Source organism: Corapipo altera, unplaced genomic scaffold (genome assembly GCF_003945725.1).
Source record: "Corapipo altera isolate COAL_440 unplaced genomic scaffold, ASM394572v1 2b, whole genome shotgun sequence".
Taxonomy (NCBI): Eukaryota; Metazoa; Chordata; class Aves; order Passeriformes; family Pipridae; genus Corapipo; species Corapipo altera.
The window spans coordinates 13,353,535-13,374,482 of NW_020884874.1; positions in this window are offsets into that span (position 1 = coordinate 13,353,535).

Sequence of the window (20,948 nt, forward strand, 5' to 3'; positions counted from 1 at the left end):
TTTACACTGGGTCACTTGACCAGGAATAATGGACTGAGTCTTTACTTAAACCCATCCTCCTGTACTGGTGATTAGGGCATTTGGGTGGAAGGTGAGAAACAAGGATTTATAATTTACTCATATTTGTGCATCTAATTCTGACAAATTGCGTTGAGGGTGAGGCTGAAATTGCTGAAATTACTGGATTTTTAGGCCATTATTATATTGATCAGTTTAAAAACTGAGTATTCTGTCATTCGATTTAGGACAGAAAACTGGATGCAGGAGGCCTACAAATACTTGTATAAGCAAGTACACTGTGAATGCCATTTGTTATGGCAAACCCCACTTCTGGTGTGACACTGGCAGAAGTTTTCAGTCTTGTGTGTCAAGAAATCATGGTTAATGGCTACTTACTTTCCAGGCATCAAACGCTCCAAGGTAAGCAGCTTTCATACTCAGTATAATATGGATGCCAAGGTTTCCATACTTTGCTTCTTCTGTATACCATCCTTGAGTCTTGGAACAGCTTGCAGTTCTATTTAAATACAGAGTGATGAAACAGTGGTAGATCTGCTAGAGAGGAAATAATTTTATTTTGATTTTTCTGTTAGAATTTGACACATGGTCCAATAAAATGTTAATAACTCCTTCAGAGCAGAATGTAACCAGCCTAAAAGTCTAGAATTACTGCATGGATACTGCACAGGTCAGTCACTGTGCTTCATATGAATTTGTCTTTAACAATGTCGTCTGTATGTGGTTTTCCAGCTTAATTTTTAGCTCATCTGGTTTTAATTAATGTCCAGGCATGAAGAAAAATACCCCTCTTGGTAAATGGTCAGATTGTTGTTGATGTGCTAATAAGACTGGTGGGATTTGGCTGAAATAATCCAACATGTTCAGCAGCTGCTGTTGCGTTAGTGACCTTCTGGGAAAAAAAGAAGGGAATATTCAACTTAGACCTAGGTTCATAGGCCTTTCATGTAATGTACCGTGGTTAAATGCTTAAGAAGGGAATTGTTGGGCAAGAGTGAAGTCAGAGAAGCAAGGCATCTAGAAATGCCAAAAATAAATATCTACCTAATTAAGGTAAATAGGTAGCTAATTTCACATGTAACTCAGAATTACACACTGTCTTGCAAGGAAGGCTGGCTTGTGTCTCTCAGAGCATGGCAAAAGCAAACTGGATTCATTACAGTGAATTGGGCAATGGTTAAAGCTTTACTCAATGGTCTAGGAAATCTGCCAGAGGAATTTCTTAAATACTGTGAAATCTGACATCAGATGACTGCTCTGTCTTCATGATTTATGGATTTGTGTAAATAAAGTGACTCTCTTTCTTCCCCTTACTCCACCCCCGGCCCCTCCCCCCCACCTTTTTTTGGTCACATAATTGGGTTTTGTTTGTTTTTCTTTTGTTTTGATCTTGTCAGTCATATCAGAAAAGCTGTACAATAGAAGAAAACTATATGCCTCAGTCCATATAAATTTAGAAAATGAAAGAATTATACTGAAGAAACAGGGAGACATTCCCTGTGATGTAAGAGACTGAAGTTTGTATCTCCACTGTAGACATAAGCTCTGACCTCAGGTTTTTAGTATTATATATGAGTAAACATAGGTTAGGCTGGCTTGGAGAGAAAATACTGAAACACTAGAAAACCAAAACTGACTCATGATATCTGTGCTAGGTTTGGGTGGGATAGAGTTAATTTTCTCTACAGTGGTTGATATGGTGCTGTGTTTTGGATTTGTGCTGAAAACAGTGTTGATAGTTCAGGGATGTTTTAGTTACTGCTGAGCAGCGCTTGCACAAAATCAAGGCTTTTTCTGTTTCTCACAGTGTCCCATCAGCAACTAGGTTGGAGATGCACAAGTAGCTGGGAGGGGCACACAACCAGGACAGCTGACCCTGACCAACTTGAGGGATATTCCATACTATATGGCATTATACATGGCATATAGGGCTGGGGAAAGAAAGAGGAAGAGGGGACATTCGGAGTGATGGTGTTTGTCTTCCCAAGACACTGTTAAGTGTGATGGAACCCTGCTTTCCTGGAGATGGCTGAACACCTGTCTTCCATGGGAAGTGGTGAATTAATTCCTTGTCTTGCTTTGATTGTGTTTGTGGCTCTTGCTTTAACTATCAAACTGCCTTTATCTCAATACACAAGTCTTCTCACTCTTCCTTTTTCCTCCCCCGTCCCACTGGGAGTGAGAGAGTAGCTGCGTGGGGATGAGATGATGGCTGTGGTTAAACCATGGCAATGTCTCATGCACTGTTCTAAATTGCTGTCCCACATAGTCTTGCTGCTTTTTCCTGACTGTGAGTGTTTTATGCACTACTTATTATTCCCAGCTCAAGTCTACCATGCCTATTTTCTCACACCAGTCACTGAAGTAGCACTTCCCATGGAGCAGATGATGAAAACGGAGGTCTTGGAAGATGCATGGAACAAGCTTTGTGGGCCTAGAAATGCTTTTCTTAATTTGCAAAAAACTTTTGCCATAGATAACTTGCCAAAGACATATATTTGGGCGTGGGACAAACAGGTGGATATCTGTTCCACATGCTTATTTACAATTGGTTCACAAACCCAACAAAATATTTAAATTGAATGTACAGCTTTTTTTGAGGTTTATGTCACCAAAGCAAATGTCCAGTACAAAGATAGCTCCAGCAATCCAATAGGTGGATGTATATTGAGTACTCTTAATTTGTCTCTTAAAATAGAGATCTGGTTTTAAAAAACTGTTCTACAGATCAATGCACTAATAAGACCAGAAGAGTCTCCAAACTATCTTTCTTGATCTTGTGTGTTCATGAACTGGACTTTAACAGCCTGCAGTACCAATTCTCTTAAGCATTCGATAACAAAGTAGGCAGTGCTCACTATGCAAAAGCAGTTTTCCCAGACAGATAAATTACCAGGCTAAAGTGCAAGTGTGCTTATTCTGACAATGCATTTAAATTATTGCCATCTAAAAATGGTGCATCTGTCCAAAGCGGTGGAACATCTAATTTCTTTTTTTTTTTTCTTTTTTGCAAATGTTCCTGGGCAAAATAAGTCATGTATAACTGTAGTATTACCTACATCTATCCTGGTTTGCTAATTTTTACACTATTCTACAAGTAATGGCAGATAGTTTTTCAGCTTCATTTCAGCAGCAGAAAAGAAAAATATTTATGCCCTCTTTAGACATTTAACCTCCTTTAGGGGCTAGAAGGAAGGATAGGCTTGTGAGTAAAGTACTGGTCAGAGAATTTTTCACTTGGCTTGCTGCACTACTGTGGGCAAATTAAACACTTTTTTTTTTTCTATTGGGATTTCTGTAATATTGCTACCTTCCCGTCTTCCTAAAGTAGCCTATAATTTGTTTGAGGCAGAGATAATCTCTTACAGTGTCCATATAATATCCACTGATGTCAAATTTTAGGCAGGCAACAAACAATCTTGTTTGTGCTGCTGTTCCTTTTCTGGTATTTTTATAACTGCTCAGCATTTAAGGTTCCTTTAGGTAAAACCTTTTGAACATATGATCATGGTATATCTTGTTGGAATTTCGTTCCCTTTTCAGTAAGGAGTTGCTTTGCCCAATCCTGAGGAACATTACTGTGTAGACTGTAAAAAAAAAAAAAAAAAAAAAGGCTTTTTAAAATTTCTTTTCTTTTCTGTAGTGTTGTGGTCTTTGCTTCTAGGGGAAGTTACATTTACAAGCAGAACTCAGTTACCTGCACTCTGAGATTATTATGGAAATTGATTATCTATTCTTTTTTAGCTTTAATCTCTCTTCTTTAGAAAGACATGTAATTTCCTAGCCTACTCATGTAATTCAGAGTAAAGGAAAAAGAAGATTCTTATGACGTCCTCAAACTTTTTGGTTGTAAACCTTTTGAATGGAAATTTGAAAATATAAATGAGTAATGAATTAAAAGTGATGGCATACAGGGGGCTGTATCTCTAGAATTGCAGAGTATAGAACCTTCCGTCTAGTTTTATGTGAAATTGCAACCTTCTTTTGGTCGTCCAAACTTTGGAGCCTCACAAATGGTTTCTTAGAAGTCTGATAGTCTCAGAGGAAACCGTATTTTTCAGGAACCAGAGGAGAAAGGACTTGCTTTGCTTATAACTGAAATCCCTTTCCACCTGAGAGGAATTTGCACAAATTTTTTTGTTATGTTTTAAGGTTGCAGTACAAACTTTCTATCTTGTATTTATCTTATTTTTTCTCCTTCCAAAAATCCAACCAGAACCTTGTTCCTAACCATTCACATGGCAATTACTGTCATGACAACGACATAGCCACCTCTAGGATGCTATCTTTGCATCAAAGATCTTTAAGAAAAGAGCAACAGTGATGTCTGTGAATTTGAGGTGTTACTCAATTTATAGCAGCCTTAAATTCTCTTTCAGTCCTTCTATTAGAAGGGTGTGATCTCAGCTGTACCTGAAGCCTTTCTACACCAATTTCACTGCTAGTTTCATCAGCAAGAAGAATCTTTAAGAGTATCAGCAGTTGTAATTCGCTTTTCACCGTTTATGTTCAGAGGTCCTTCTGGGGTTTCCATAGGCTTAAGGGAAAATACTGTTACTCTGATTCAGATTTGCAGAGTGAAACCGTCACTCCACTTACACACTCCACACATTTCATTTCACAGCCATTGTCTTGATTACTGAGCTGCAATTGATTCACTAGACAGCAAATTGAAAAATTATCTCTAGGCTTCTCTGTAAAATTACCTCGGATAGCAGGTGCATTAGACAGTGTTTCAGTACTAACAGAAGGCTGTCAGGCTGTCACCTTCCCTGCCAGCTAACTCTGACTGATGAAAGAAAATTAAAGTCCAGGCTTAGAAACTACAGCCACTGACAGATTCCCTCTGAACAATGACCAAATATGGGATGGCAGACTGGGAGGGAGGGAGACACTCACTATATTCAAGCAACTCGGGTGCTTAGTTGGTCCTGTAAATAATGGTGGTTAAAGAGCTCTCATAACAAAGTTGGTTAGAAAGAGCAATGTCCTTTTTATTTTGGCATCTGTGGGTTGCACACCTATCCTCCTGTAAAGGAATTGTTACTCACTCATGCCTTTTTGTCACCATTGTGAGGAATAAGAGGCACACCATAAAACTCAAACAGTAACTTTAGAGCAGAGGAGGCAGTAGTCTTTCACACAGTGTATGGTGAAGATGGAGGCTTCATTGCTACAGATGTTATAGAAGATCAAAGTGCAAATGATTTTGCATGGATGTGTGCGTTTTCGTTTTTTTTTTTAATACGTTCATGGAAGATAGGAGACTGAGAACAGATTTTTGACCCACAGGGAATAAGATACTCAACTGTCATGTCAGATTTGTGCACATTTATGAGTAAACATGTAATTGAACAAAAAAAATTGAGATAAGGTAAAATAAGTTAAACTAGAGCAATACAAAATTTGCTAAGGAAGATGGAATTTCAGGAGGGATTTTGGTGCTTGAAAAAAACACATAGTAAATGTGATAGAGAAATCTAATTGAGGCAGTAGTTGCAGATAGCTGGTAAGAACAGTGGAGTCTCAAGCTGATGTTGAGAGCCAGAGGGGAAGGATTATAAAGTCAAGATGCTGTTTTCATGCTGGTGGTGTACTTTGTTGTTTAATTTGGAAAACCAATATATTTGCAAAGAGAAAAACTGTTCTGTGTCAGAAGACCAGTGAAAGTACTTGTCTTCTAAGAGCTATTTTAAAGCTACTGTTGAGCAACAGGAGGAGAAAAGCAATGTTTGCTTCTTTCTTAGGGTCAATGAATAGAGGCTATTTTTATACAAGGCTGGGTTTTTTTCCTCTAGGAAAAAGGTTGTCATTGCTGTAAGTGGAAATGTTAATTCTCTTCTGCAGAAAATTTTATATACTAGTGGGGATGAATGTGAACACATGCATTAGTCACATCTCATGGGCCTTTCTAAGGATTGTGATTTTAAGGTCTCCAAGTGGAATCACACCTATTACAGTTTCTACAGTGTCCCTTTAACCTCACAAGTCCATACACAGCTAGAATGTCACAGAATCACAGAATATGCTGAGTTGGAAGGGACCCACAAGGATCATCAAGTCCAACTTCTGGCCCTGCATGGGACCATCCCCAAGTGTCACACTATATGCCTGAGAGCATTGTCCAAATGCTTCTTGAACTCTGTCAGGCTGGGTGCTGTGACCACTTCCCTGGGGAGCCTGTTCCTCTGGGTGAAGAACCTTTTTCTAATATCCAACCTTAACCTCCTCTGACACAACTTCAGGCCATTCCCTTGGGTCCTGTCGCTGGTCACCACAGAGAAGAGATCAGTGCCTGACCCTCCACTTCCCCTTACGATGATGCAATGAGGTCTCCCCTCAGTCTCCTCTTCTCCAGGCTGAACAGGCCAAGTGACCTCAGCTGCTCCTCATACAGCTTCCCCTCAAGGCCCTTCACCATCTCCATTGCCCTCCTTTGGATGCTCTCTAACAGCTTAATAGCTTTCTTATCTTGTGGTGCCCAAAACTGCACATGATATTCAAGGTGAGGCCACACCGGTGCAGAGCAGAGCGGGACAATCCCCTCCCTTGACCGGCTGGTGATGCTTTGCCTGATGCCCCCCAGGACATGGCTGGCCCTCCTGGCTGTCAGGGCACTACTGACTCATATTCAACTTGCCATCAACCAGGACCCCCAGGTGCCTTTCTACACCACTGCTTTTCAGCATCTCATTCTGAAGTCTGTACAAACATCCAGGGTTGACCCGTCCCAGTGAATCCAGCACTTTCCCTTGTTGAACTTCCTATGGTTGGTGGTTGCCCAGTCCTCCAGTTTGTTGAGGTCTCTCTGCAGGACCTCCCTGCCTTCGAGGGAGTCAACAGCTACTCTGAGTTTTGTGTCATCTGCAAACTTGCTTAGTATTCCTTCTAGTCCTTCGTCCAAGTCATTTATGAAGATGAAGAGCACAGGGCCCAAGATGGAGTCCTGTGGAATCCCCCTAGTAACAGGTCACCAGTCTAATGTCTATATCTTACCTTTACCTGTGTATATGGGTGCATGTATGTGTGCACACAACAGTCTACTGCTTGTTATGGCCCTTACAGCTTGTGAGAAAGCCACAAGCAGCCGCAACTGTGACCTTCCTAAATGTAATATGACAGTGGTTTTGTCACTCTGCTTGGCATGACTGGGAGCTGTAACTGTGAAAGAGGAATGTCTGCTTTTCTGTCCTTGCCTTCTACTCCCTATCCAAACATAGCTCAGCAGCCTGCTAACAGGAGTTTGGCTTTAGCAATTGTGTGGTGACCCCTGCCCAATTTATGAATTCTCCCCTGCCTAGGGGAGGAGGGGCTGACACATGCCCTTGTGTTTTCCTTGCATTTCTTCCACACTTTCTGCTCTCTTTTTTTGCCAGACACTTTGACACCATGACTAATTTTACACTTATAGCAACTTTCTTCTGAGAACTTAATGAGTGCAAAAGGGCACTTAAGACTTCCAGACATTGCAAGGCATAATGGTACCGTGAGGGAGACAATCTGAAAATAAGCAGAAACAGCAAAACTGAAGGGCAAGCAGGATGCTGCAAAGCCATCTAGAAATATCTACACACTTTGGAACGACTTTGTCTTGCCCTGAAGATCTAGCTCCCCCTTCCCCCATTACCACCCTGTAGTTCACAAAACTCTGCCTAGGTGTTTCAAGTGTGCCTAAAGTTAGGCCTCACAAAGTGTTGGTGCATAGCTAACACCATGTGAAATCCTCTTCATGTAAGCTTGATGTTCTGTGGTGAAATAATGTTAATGCTTGACAACCTCTTGAGAAATAGTCGGCTTTCTCTGAACTCCAGCTCATTGCAGTAGATTACAGTGTGTATTTTTCCCTTCCCATGGAAAAAGCACACAGAAGAGAAAGTCTCATTGGCATTTTTCCTTGTTTTCAGCTTAACAATCTGCCTTATACATTCCTTTCAGAGCAGACAGAAACCCTCAAAAGTAACATTGACAGTTCTTATGGAAAACTGAAACAGATTGAGGATGCTACTGGGCTGTTTATTTTCTGTTGAGGTCTGCCATGTCACCAGCCACTGGGCTCCTTTTCTTGTTGTTATGTAGCCAGGCTGGAAAGGTGTGTATTTTAGCTAATTACTGCTCAATAAGTTTATTAATCTAGTCTTTCTTGTGATGGTTCTTGATTTCTTGATGAAACCTGCCTAAACATGGGACTGGAAGAGTTATTTGGCATTGAGTTGAAGGATTGAAGTCAGACATACTCTAGCCAGGAAGGTGGAAGTTGCTTTGCCATTCCTCTTGGTTGTTAAGATACTGCTCCTCTGCCTTTATGGTTGAGGGTATGTGTTGTTTTTCAGTTCTCCAGCAACATTAAGAGCTCTACCCTCCCTCACAAAATGACAAATGTTCAATTGAATTGCTTCAAGAAATCCAATACTTTAAGAAGTGGGAGAGGATACTGTGAACAAAATAATCCTAGCTCTCAATTTCACAGAAAATGCCTGAGGCCAGTCAGTGCCTGTCAATGTGGTGAGGAAGATCCTGAGCCTCTCTTCGCAGTGACAAGCCATACAAAACAGAGGTCCTTTAGGACATTTTGGGACATGCAAGGGAAAGTGCATTTCTCCAGTTGTTTCAAACCTGAGTCATACTGAATAAAGACACCCTGAAATACAGGAAACATATGTATGTAACAATGCTTAACTTTACTTGTTTCTAAGGACTATCACAGAATAGATGTGGACAAGTAAAACAGCCATAGTGACCCTAAGAACTTAAATGAAATCACCAGAGTAGAATTGGTTGGGCCCATTAAGGATCTTGAGGTTTTGCTCCATGTTTGACATGCTGAGTGCAGCTACAGGTACACACAAGCCTGCTTCATCAAGGCTCTTCCTCTAAGCTAAGACTTTTTACCACAGGCTTTCCAAATGGTCCTGTAGCCACAGTGTTATGTATAGCACAGGATACTCAGCAAGGCTTAATATGCTTGGGAACTGAAACAGGCTCTCTCTTATGCTTTGATAACTCATCAGCTGCTTATATGATGTAGATTTTACCCTCCACAGATTGAAGAGAAGTTAGTCTTACCCCAATACTAATTGCTAATATTTGAGAGGGCTGAGGACAGAGGGTGGCAGCACAGCGCTGTCAGAGCTCACCCACACACATTGTAGAGGCTGCGGCAGCGCTAAGTGTAAAACATTTCACACACAACTGCTTCTAACTAAATGTACATATTTTTTGTTTTGCTTCACAACGGGGCAAAAATAACTTCTCTTTGCTTAGTGTGTTTTGGTGTGTTTTAAACTGCATCTTATTGTTTGACTTAAGCTTACACAGTGAAGTTTAGAGCCACAATTTGTATGTATACTGTATGCGTGCAGGGAAAAAACTTGCCTCGGAGATCGCTCACTGATCTTTAACTTATTAAATGATATAAAATTGCTGCTTGTCCTGATAACAAATAACAGTCCATTTCCTAGTGTAAGGAAGAGTAAGCAAGAAACCATGGTACTGAGGCTATAACCAGATCTAGTTTGGCGGTAGAGTCAAGAATTTTGGTACAAATCATATTCCTCTCTCACATTCCCAGGTAAGTGAAATGAAGATGCCAGGCTGTTGGTATAAATATATACCATGCTATACAGATACGCATATGTTGAGAATATTATTCTTGAACCCTCTTTGTTATTTGACAAAACAATAAGTAGAATAACTGACGGATAATTCAGAGTTCTTAGTACTAATAAAAGGTTTCCTGAATGACTGTCAAAAATTAGCCTTTCTTAAAAGAAGCTAGCTGAGAATTGAAAGGAAGCCTTGCCCATTTCCTTTGTTAACAGGAATAATCTTTGTCTCATGTGTTTTGAACAAGAAGTCAACTTTCAGGCGGCAGACCAAAGTTTCTGCAGCACACTGGTCAAAGCTCAAAGAGACAGGTTTTGTACTGTTGAAAATTGGTGATTTGATTTGGACCTGCGTAATACATTAATGTTGTAGCTTGAAAATCCCTGTAAATCTGAGATAACAAACCTAACTACCAAATTATGGCTACTGGAACTCTATGATAGTAAAATATAATTCATTTATGACTTGTGTTGTAATAAGAGTTTCTTTGAAAAAGAAAAAGCATACACACAAACACTTGACCAATGAATGTCTTTGTCCTCATTCATTTTGTTTAGCACTTCAACTGTTCACTTAGATGAGATGTTATATCTTGCTTTTGCATCTGTTAGTTTACTTAATCTTGTATTGATTTTGGCTGATCAGGAAATGCATCACAATCTGTTTATTTGTTCAGATGAAATTCTTCTATGTTTGCTAATTTCAGAAGAGGTTATTTTGATTCTGAATTGTCTCCAGAAGTCTTAAGCAGCTTACTGGAAAACAGGACCAATATTTATACCTATTTTGTACTGGTCATTATTTTAGATCAGAACAATGCAAAGGAACATTCGTAAGCTGAAGATATAATGTGCCTTTTTTCAGGGAAATGCTTCTTTGGAATGGAAAGGAATGTAAGGACACAGAGCATCTGAGTATGAAAAAAACTGGAAGAGACCATTTTCCACCTCAACTCCTTTTGGATGGCAGCTGTCTAGTTCTAGTTAAAAAGGCATTAAACTCCTTGAAAGGACAAAGGTCAGATCTGAACAGGCTAATTTATATCCATAAAAAAGAAAACAGTACTAGACAAGTCAAGACCTGACTGATAGAAGTCACAGCACACATTTTCATTGGAACTGAAAAGAATCTGAAATATTACTGAGAGATCATTTCTAGTTACACCTTTAAACATTAATTTGGTAATGTCATGCAGCTGTGCTAACATTATTGCCAGAAATTTATGCATTTTTTTTGCTGACCTCACATTTCTTATTAAGTACACTGATCCTCATTAGCCAGAAAAGATGCTGAAAGAAATATTTGCAATGACTCCTTTTCTGCAAATTAAGTATTGTGCACTCTGTGAACCGTTGTTTTAAAAAAACTTTGTTTGCCAGAGTTTGGATGTGGGTTGTGTGAGGGGTTTCTCCAAAACATACATAAGTTGCAAATTATATATAATGACACGTATTTTATTATCCTTCCAGTACTGACTTGAAAGGTAGGATCCCCCCACCTGGGGAAATGTGTCTTTGGGATGGAAAGGGATGTGAGGGACACAGCTACTGGCTGTGATGTGATGGTCGGGGTCAGGTAGATAGGTGAATGTATCGAGCAGCTGTGTTTCTTTGTTGCAAAGAAAACTAGTTCTTAGGTGGATTCAGTTTGTGCTGGGAGCCAGCACAACTCCCCAGGATTTAGAGAAGTCATTTCAGCCAAGCTCAGGAAGACTCTATAATTGTGCCCTTAGGTTCTGAAGAGCAAGAAATGTTTTGAAATAATTATTCCCGGTAGAAGCTGTAATGAGGTGAGGTTAGGTTAGACACGATGAATAATTCTAATTCCTTATTGTCTAATGACACAATTTAAAATGGCATTTCAGACGTGGGCCTCCCAGGTAATGGGGTTAGATCAGTTATCTCCTGCTCTGATAGAAACTCTCCTACTCATTCCTCTGTACCATGTCTTTCCGTGACTGACTGAACACAGGCTTTCTGGGTTTCAGCACAGCAATCTGACTATAAGACTTCCCTCTGTTACTGTACATATAGACAAAATGCTTATTTGAGGGCAAGGTAGGATAGTTTTCCATGTAAACATTTTTAGTGGGGGAGAAAAACAAAATCCTCAGAAGCAGCTCAGGGGAGGAAGGTCTTTTTGAGCAGCTGTATCCGAAGCTAGACAGAACAACTGCAGCACCCCAGCATATTGTCAGTAATAGACAATAGTAATACGGTCTTCCTCATACAGGCTGCTTTTATCTAGACAAAACCCCAAGCTTTTCTCTACAGTCACTTGCAAACAAGCTAAAGAAGATTGGTAGAAGAAGTGATACTGAGGAAAAATACTTTATTATCTCCAGTCCCACAAAGAGGATAAACTATCATATTTGGAAAAGGGAAGTGTTTAAAACAAACAGATATATTCTTTTACTTTCACTTAACCCTGAAGTTCTATGAAGTTAGTCAATGAAGTTATTAAAAACTTAAACTCTCTCAAGCATTATTTTGCTGATGCTAGTCATGGGTGCTGAGCCCACACTCATGAGAGACATTAGGTTCCAGCTTCCTCTCTCGGCTATACTTGCTTGGGCATCAGTTCCTCACTGCTCTGCAAGGACTGGATGATACCCAGGACTAGGAAATCTAAAACTATCAAGAAAAGTTCAGGTGGCAATGGTTCCTCCTTCTCCAAAAGAAAACAATTAAGAAATAGTAAAAGCACCTAGAGCACAGATGCAGCTGTCTCAGTAAATTACACAGGCCTGACCTGTGCTTGTTAAGTACTCAGGAGATCAGCAATGTCCCTTAAAAGTGAATTCAGCTTCAAGGGAATTAGGGCTCATTTCTTTCTTGCTGGAAGATATTGTGGAACCATCTCTGCTAAACTTGAAGGTAGTGCAAAGGTTGTAAAGAGCTCTGTGTGTGGACAGGGAAAATGACTTTCATATTGCCTGTTGCTCCAAGTATTCAGGTAAACATCTGTTGATGGACTCCCTCCTCTTATTCCTGCTCTTAATTTCTATTTGTCAGATTTGTTTGTACAGACAAAATTCATCCAGGTTCTGCACACCACAGCTCTGTAATAACAAGCAGGCCTGGCTGGCAGAGGAGGTTAATTATATGACCTCTATTCTGCTACCTTGGAGGCAAAACCAATGTCCTTGAAATCTGTAGTTCACTGCCTGAGGTTGCACACTAGTTATATGGCAGTGTGAAGAGTGGAATATCTTCTGCTTGGAAAGGCAACATATTCCTTGGGAGACTCTCCAGAGGGCTCATCTGGATTAGTATCTCTCTGTCCTCGCTGTACTAATGACCTTGTGGTTAATGCAGATCACCGATTTAGTCTCCTTACTGGGGTCAGAGATGGGAAATGTTTCACAGCCCCTTATTCCTCTGTTTGCCTTGGTTTTCCCAGCTTCACTGGGGAGATAACAGCAGCACTGAGATAACCAAATATTTGGCTTGTATGACTACATATCTTAATTAGCAGAGTTCTTTAGTCTTTGGCAAGTGCTCCAATAGCAAGAGGAATCCTTCATGCTATAAAAAGCCTGGAATTGTTTCCTCTGGTGTTTAGTCACCTCTCAGGATGGAGCCACTAATTTCTCCTCCTCCTCCCTCAACACACACACTATGTAAATAATCCTAACAATAAGCTGTCTGGAGTATTTTATTGCTTAATTAATATAATTTCAATATTATGAATAAATAAGATCACATTCAGATTGTGAGTATAGTAAAGTTAAGGGGATATGATCCAAGAAGGATTTTCAAATCCCTTCGCATCTGTTCCTCTATTTTGTTGGATTAATTTTATGTTCTAAATTAAATTATTCTTATGAATCTGTTTCCTCTGAAGTTCTGCCCTCCTCCCCCCCCATCTTTTCATCATCTGTCTGCTCAACACCTTTCCTGCTCTCTCGCATAGGGAAATAAAAGCTACTTGACAGCCCAGCTGGCTGAGTAGGTCTGTGCTGTTCCCCTCTGTCCCTTGTGGGGCTGCTGAATGCAGTGGGTTTGGAAAGCTCTGAACTGGTCCCTGTTTCCAGATGAGTGCAGGCTTTCCAACTGGCATTCATTGTTACTTTGATCCAGGTTTTAATTAAAAACTTGGGAATTCAAAATCCATTGAACTGTAGTAGACTTACTTTTTAGTAAAAGATTCTTCTGTTCTTCCCTGTCCTAAAATAAAACTCAAACCTAAACACCTCCCAGGGCCTTGCTTATTTCTGTCTAGTGAAGGAGAAAAAGTTGTTGAATATTCATCTTTACATGGTTCTTACAAGGATTTTATTTTTTTTAAACTTTTGGCTACAGAAATGCTGATGTGACTATAGTTTCCAAGTCACCAAAAAAGGTAAAACAACAACTGGGAAAAGTTCATAAGGAAAACAAAATTCTTGTAGGTATAAGAGATGCTTATTTGGTAATTGAGATTTCATTTTCATTTTGTTAAATTTTAAATTCTCAAGGGAAGAAATCACCTCTCCCTTAGGCTAGGAGAAGAACCTGGCACATTTTGGGCATTCTCACAAGTTGAAAATAACTTGGCTGCGGGTGTATATGGGAAGAAGCTCCTTGTTCTCTTTAGTGTAAAGAGGAGAGTCTTTGCTCAAAGATACTTCCTTTCATACCCGACCTTCTACAGCACAACCAGGGCTCTGACCCCTCCTGAGTGCCCTCCCTGCTGCCTCCAAAATGCTGCAGCTCCTGCTGGGGTGCAGCTGCCTCCCCATTCATCTCTAGTGTCCCTCTTGCTGAGAGCAGCCAGCAGGGCTGGGCCATGAGTTACTGATGTCTGACTGTGGTTCCTATTTTTCCTAAAATAAGCAGCTCTGTATTCCCAACTGATTTATCACCACCACCGCCTTTGATGGGATCAAAAGCCTGTAGCTATTGTAAATACCTTCTACTCTTCTTAATGATGTATTTTTAAGGCATGCAATTGTTAGTGGGACTTGAGTCCTTGATCTCTGGAGAAAAATTTGGCTGAAATCAACCTGACAGGTTAGAAAGCCCTTAGAGGTACAAACAAACAGAGGTAGACTGAATGACTGTTTAGAAATGGATTATAGTTAGAAATCTAATGTTTTTCCAGGAGTGTTGTCAGGGCATGACCATTTATGTGCTGCCCTGTTTCATTGTGTGTGGTGAAAGATGAAGACCAGTATCTCCTCATATCCTTTGGGTGTATCTTTTTACCAGTTTATTTACTGTTATTTTTACACTCTCGTGTTGCAGACTCCTGATTGCGCCCAACTGCCTGTGGAGCAATTGACATGGTGTATTGCCTTTTCCTCCTTCCCTCATGGGGAATGCAAAGAAAGGATGCAGGAGGTATCCTGAGTCAGCTCCCACATCCTGAGAGATGTGTTGTGCTTGTTAATTCATGGTGACGTCTCTTTGAGTCTCACTCCTGAAACTGGGAATACCTTTTCCCGTTTAAGGCATATTAGCCATAATCTCCACACTTGTAATTTTTTAAAATTTTTGCTTTTACAACTTAAACTTATTACTTCTCTGGTAGTAAAAGAAACATTAGCTTAGTGCAAAGGAAATCATACCTGATTTATGCTTGTCTAAACAGCCTGTATTTCTTCGTATACATGTAAATGGAATTATAAAGACATTTGTGAATAAAATGTTGAGAAATGAGAGAGTTCACTAGTAACTCATTTACCATGACAGGAGATGAATAGAGGTAATTTAGTCTCATAAAAGTAAAATTGGCTCATATCTTACATGGGGGTGGGAAAAAGATTATTGTTTAGCAGCTGGAAAGCTGAGTGGAGTTGAGAATTGGCTGTTGTGCTGAGGGGGTTTGACCGCCTGGCTTTGTAACCTTGGGTGAGTCATTTTGTGTGCCTGGTGTACTTGATGCTTCCTGTAAATACAGACCTAATTCTTGGCTAGTTTGTAGAGGGATTTGTTCTCCCCAAATGAAGAACTAGAAAATAGGACTCTAGTGTGATGCTGCTCTATTGCCAACTTTTATTAGGAGTTTTTCCTCTTCTCCTTCTGTGGCTGATTATACTTGCTCCAAAAGTGTATTTCAGCCTTCACATCTTCTTAGGGACAGAGAAAGTGGAATGTAATCCTGAAAGAAAAGCAAATATCCTTTGGTTTTAAAGTTATATAATAGTAAGATAAAATGATTAGGGCCTGTGGGACTAGGCATTATGAGACTTGGATGAATTATATCATCCTCTAAGGTACCTACCTGCTTGCACAAATAAGCTGGACTGAATGAAGTCTGCCTGGGAAGTTCTTTCCAGGACTTCCCTATTAAAAACACAAAGGAAAAAGGAGACTGAGTAAAACTATGCAAGAAAGATTCCCCTTATTACTAGTGAAAGTGTTGTGAAAGTCCGGGAGTTAAAGGCTGGTTGGGGCTGCTCTGTGGTGTGGGCTGAACAGTGGCTCTCCCTCAGGGTCTAGAGATGGCCTGAAATGGGAGAGACTTGTCAAGGATGAGGTAGATTGGAGGAAAAACAAAAGAAAAATGAAAAGAGATAAAGATTTTGCATAACTAGCTTTGAAGGTTCTTGTTCTGCCATTATAGACAAGAAAGACAACAGTGGTGTGTGTTATATTTCTGAGAGTGGAGCAGAGAGAGAAGAGTTCTGAGGATAAACTGGATTGGCTCTGACGTGGCCTCTGGCTTTGAAAGTTTCAAGAGGGTGCTTTATAAAAATCTATGGGATGAGCAAAAATGCATTGATTCCATGGTGTGTGTAATGCTTGTTTACTAATGTGAGTGGATTAAATCCCCCAAAATGTCTATTTTTTCTGAACCTGGCCACTTTAAGCATTTTTAGCTCTTAAGAAAGCTAAGCAATGAGACTGGCTTATTTCTACTGGTGTTTTGTTTCATAAGAAGTGTTAGCATCAGTCTTTTTGAAGCTGGGATATTTTAGTATGAAATAGAATTGCTAAACCTTACATTATCAGCAATTATTATACTGATTATGTATCTCTTCATTTTTGTGGTCTTTCTGGTTCCTCTGAGTGGCGATGATATGCAGGCTGACCTTTCTTAATGAATTATTTACACATTATTTCTGGGAATTGCAGACAGTAAGATGACTTGTGCCTCTTTAAAACATTCTCCTAAATCACTCTGAAGATGCTGTTTCGTCAGTATTACTGTACATGCTACTTCTGTGCTTTTAATCAGCTCATCATGCTGCAGATCTGTGAAAAATATTGTTTACAACAGTTTGGGGCTCTTGACTGAATACTGCAAACAGCTTTGGCCTGGGACTTGCTGAAGTCCCCAGTGATCACTCTAGCCTGAGTGCTAATCCTTGTGCTTTGCAGCCTGGGTTTTGCCACTGGGATTTAAAAAAGCCTATTCAAATGTAGGAAGCTGTACAAATTCTCAGGGTCTGGGTAGGCAGGAAATATCTGTGTGAGTTCAGGGAAATCTCCATCTCTCCTAAACTTTAAAGGTCGGTGTGTGTCTCCAGGTGATTTAGCTGAAGAATGCCTCTAGATTCCCATCTCCCAGAGAAAGGACAAATCCACTGAGGGATTCAAGGGAACGTGCAGTGTAGAAGCTAAGGAGAGACCTTTGATAAGTCAGGAAAGGCAAGTTGTGCACAAATAATTTAAACTTTTCCTGGTGTCATGGTTTAATCCCAGCCAGCAGTCAAGCCCCACGCAACCACTTGCTCACTCCCCCACCAGTGGGACCAGGGAGAGAACTGGGAAGGTAAAAGCCAGAAAACTCATGGGTTGATACAAAGACAGTTTAATAGGGAAAGCAAAAGCTGCACCCACAAGCTAAGCAAAACAAGGAATTAATTCACTGCTTACCATCTACATGCATGTGTTCAGCCATCTCCAGGAGATGGGTCCTTTCGTGCTACCAGCACCCTCTTGTGCCATGGAGAAGTACAGAGATCACGGATACACCATGATGAGGGAGGGAAATTTTGGAGTTGTGAGAGGACAGGAGGGCAGCCTGCAGTGCAGGATCATATTGTGGTGGTCATTTTTTAAATTTTTTTTTATCTGGTTGTAGTTAATGGTTTCAATGACTAACTCTTGTGTTTGGCTTCCAAAATCAGTGGCCTTGCAGATGTAGAACAGGCACATTCCAGCTTCCTTGCTTACCGTATCTGCTCTGTGTACCTCAGCCCTGAAAAGGAGGTGCCATTTTTTGATTCTTGGCCTGTTTGAACATGATATTTTTTAAATTCTCAGTCTGTGTATGTCTGTGTGTGAGAGAGAGACACAGCTGTTCTCTCTGATTCCTTCTCCTCCTCCATTCTGAAGTACCTCATTGTTCTCGTGGTTCACCTTGCCCAGTGTAGTGGTTCCTGCTCATAAAAATTGTGTCACTTTCTCCTCACCATCTCCCTTTCAACCCAACGCTGTCAGCAACTCATTTTGCCTTATTCTTTTCACTGCCAATCTCCCTATGCCCTTTTCATGTTTGAATAATTGCCCAGTGACTTAGATTTATCTTCAGTTCTATTGTAAAAATTTTTAGGAAGAAATTGTGTCTGTGTAACTTGCTTTACCTTTATGACATTATAGTGTATAAATGGTTGTTATTAATAATGCATCTCAAAATGGTCTCTTATTTGATAAGTATACTTTTATTTTAACATATAATATTTATGACATGCTTGTAAGTAGTCCACAGCATATTTTCTAAAATTAATGGAATCCCACAAAATGGGAAGTCACTACTGTGTTTGGCTGTTAAACTTTTGCTGAGAAATGGAAAGGGGTAGGATTTTGTATGCAAATTATGAAAGGAGATTTGGCTTTATGTATGTTGCCAGCCAGTGTTGGAAACAGACCTAAATATGTGATATATTAAAATGTTTTAGAATGATAGAAAAAGAAAGCTTCAAATTTTGTTGAAGCTATTCATGTTAAGACATGCACACTTTAATTAAAGAAGCCTAACATCAGTTGAGTGGAAGGCACTGATTTGTTTTCACTGGAAAAACAAGCTCTGACAAGAAAACGGAGAGTGAGAATAAATTCAGATATAGTGTTTATTGTTTAAGAAAACCATGTTTGAGAAACAGATCATCTGTAGGGTATTAAAAACTAAAAGAAGGAAAAGAAGAAAAAAAAAGCATGTGTGCTGCTTTTTCCTCAAGCATTCCTTAGACTGCATCCACTCCATAAATCTCCATGTAAAATTCTATGAAATTGTTTACTTTGAGTGAAAAATTGACTTCACTAAAATAGCTTTGCCACTGATTTAAATGGAGCTGGTTTTCTGGCTGTATAAGTTATTTTTAGAAAAAAATTCTCATTAATGCAAGAAGTTTTTCCCAGTTAACTCATGTTGGTGATACTGTGGATATAAAGACAGAAGTTTTAGTGCCTCAAACAAGTTGTAACTGTGAGCAGCCAATTAATTTTCCAGTTGGAAAATGTTCATACACTTCAGTGTGAAGCTGTTGTCTCCTCCTTTTCGCTTTGGAACAGAAAGAAATGAGAATTAGATACTGAGATCTATATTATACTCTATCAAATCTTATGGCAGAAGTGGATAGTTGTAAGGTTTGCTTAGATCTGTAAATATATCTCAATATAATCCATGAATGGAGTCTACGTGTAGTCGCACTTATTCTTTTTTATTGAGAAATGTTCAGGTGTGGGATCAAAGTAAGATGTGGACAATTGTATTTTCCTGGACAAATGTATTCCATTCTGGATCTAAGAAAAAAAAAATATCAAAGAATACTTCCTTGATTATTTGGTCAGAGATAAGCATAAGACAAAAGCAGAATTATTTTTCTCTATAGCCTCAAGTTTCTGTAATTTAATGTAGTTTTTCAGAGTTTTAGATGTGGTTGCAACTGCCTACACTTGTATATTTACTTTCTGCAGAGTTCTCAAGGTGGAAATGGTTATGGTGGCAGCCAAGGGCCCTTGCAGAAATTGCAAGGGGCAGACTTGCATTGCTCTGTGCTGGTCTGGTCTTGCTGAGAGACTCTGGGGAGGCTTCCCAGGTAATTGCTTATTATGTAGGTCTTGCCTTGTCTTTTGCCACTTGTTTGCATGCATGGGTAGCAGGAGAGAGATGATCGATAAGATAATAAACACCCTTTTTCCGTCTCTGTCCCACTGGACCATGAAGGTGTTTAATTAGTTTTCTATCTATCTGTATTTTTGCAATGACACTTACAGTAGAAAGCTACTTCATGAAAAAAAGGAGGAAATAAGTTCTTTAGACTCTCAGGTTTTTCTAGCATCTTTCTTTTAAGCTCCTGCTTTCTCATCTTCTAAGACTTCTCTTCCTTTGCTTTTTGCTCTTTTGCTGGCACGGGTTGCATTGGAGCTAAATCACCAAAACAAGTTTCCTTGGCCATCCATGCAGTGTCTGTGAGAACTGCTGCTCTTACTTTTACAAATTTTCTTCTTGTGTTTTTCTACACCCTGAGACATGGGGATGAGAGCTTGGGACTGTGGAGAGGGCAGCACTCAGTTTCCAGCTTCCATGGGTGGTGGTTGATTAACACTCAGTTGGTATTTTATCGTGAGTCCTTGTTAACTGTTGATAAGGTAGATTTTGTTTGCTCTTAGGCAAGTTTGTGTAGTCACCCTCAAACATAGGGATTGTAGTGGTGAGAACTGGTTTTACACTGTAACTAGCAGTAGAAAAAGCAATTTGCTGCTTAGTGTTAAAATAGTGGCAGAAAATAAAGGAGGAATCTTTCTTGGGCTGCAGTTGTAGATTAGGTGGTGGTGTATAAACTGCGATGACTGCACATGAAAAATAGATTTTTAGAATAAGTGAAAAATACAGTTTTAGAATGAGTTCTGTTTCTGCATATGTACCATGGAATTGTAGTTCAATATTTTAATGACTATTATGTTTTGCCATGTGTGTTTTCTTTCTTTTGTTGTGGTTTTTTTTGTTGTTTCCAGGGTTTTTGTTTGTTGTGTTAGTGGTGTTTGTTCTTTTTAAACATGGAGCACCCATGGATATTTGGTAGCACTGGGAAGCTAAATGTAGATGTCTGAGGAAAAGCTTTTCAAACAAGAGAAGCTGGGAATTATATCAAACCCAAAAGCAAAAGGAACAGAAAGAAACTGTACCCCAATATTTAGCTGTAGCTAAAAGATAATCAAACTATAACAAAACCTCTTATAAATACAGCATTTGGTATAGTTTTGCTCATGCCTTGCTTTGTCCCTGCTATACAATTCTTTGCACTGTACTTTTAAAATATTACAATGTTCTACTTCAAACTGCAAATTGAGGGAACAGTATGAAGCTTATGGATAGAGCTCTTTGCAGTACAAAGTAACAATTTTTTTTCCCATGGGAAATATACAATATACAATTGTACTTAGCAAATGTGA